This window comes from Etheostoma spectabile, chromosome 16, assembly GCF_008692095.1.
Source record: "Etheostoma spectabile isolate EspeVRDwgs_2016 chromosome 16, UIUC_Espe_1.0, whole genome shotgun sequence".
Classification (NCBI taxonomy): Eukaryota; Metazoa; Chordata; class Actinopteri; order Perciformes; family Percidae; genus Etheostoma; species Etheostoma spectabile.
The window spans coordinates 16,840,198-16,841,101 of record NC_045748.1 but is presented as its reverse complement, the minus strand read 5'-3'; the positions used below and the strand labels follow the sequence as shown (position 1 = coordinate 16,841,101).

The following is a 904-nucleotide window of genomic DNA, read 5'->3' as shown; positions in this document are numbered from 1 at the left end:
TTTTCTTGCTAAAACTGCTGCTGGAACTTTCAATGTCCTCGCGGGAGTCATCCCACAAGGATCAATAAAGAGAAGTCTAAGTCTAAGTCTAACTAAGTCTGATGAGGCCCGAAACATAAGCAAACAACAACAATCAAGCCAGTTCTTATTTAAATCTGTTTTGGAAGTTAAACTGGAAGTTAGCTTAGCTAATTACACAGGAAAACAGTATGCTTGCACAATCACAGTAAGCCAAAGTTGAACCAAGTTGCTTCTAAATTAAGATGGATGACAGTTTGGGTCATTCTACCGTTTGCCTTGCCTCTACCTGTGTTTCATTATCGGTCTGACTTCTTTTTATGATAACCTGTGAGGGTAGCTGGGTGTTACAACATCTGTCCATTCATCTCATCTCAGATTATGTTTCAGTATCATCATAGTAGTCATCATTGCCATTACTGGTACAAATAATGGCCAAAACTAAGACCCAAATTGTAATAAACCAGGATGATCCATTAGGTTTATCTTTGCTTCTCAAATTAGTGTGTCAACAAGTCTCCCTCCTGATATCACTGTATATCCAACAACACATGACAGACACAAGGAGTTGACACAAAGCCTTACAGTTGGATTTTCCCGCCTATTTTTAAACTGCAGAGGACAAATGCAATGCAACAATAAACGGTCTGTCTCACCTACAGATTTCCTGCCCGCAACAAGAAAAAAATTACCTTTCATTCCCTGAAGCCGAGGATCGGCAGGATAGAGGAAACAACAGTGTGATCACCAGCCACGTGACTTACTGCCTGCTTATCCTGGCCTCGCATTCTGATTTATATATTTGGCCAAGGGGTGAGATTAGCATGTCAGGCATGATAATAGCCTGACGTGTGTGTGTGTGTGTGTGTGTGTGTGTGTGTGTGTG

At 41.2% G+C, this 904-nt stretch overlaps 1 protein-coding gene across 2 annotated transcripts in view; it reads right to left on the bottom strand.

The window, feature by feature from the left end:
* The window catches only part of fam78ab (family with sequence similarity 78 member Ab), a 13,025-nt gene that overhangs the window by 5,549 nt on the left and 6,572 nt on the right, over positions 1-904 (bottom strand). The window lies entirely within an intron of this gene.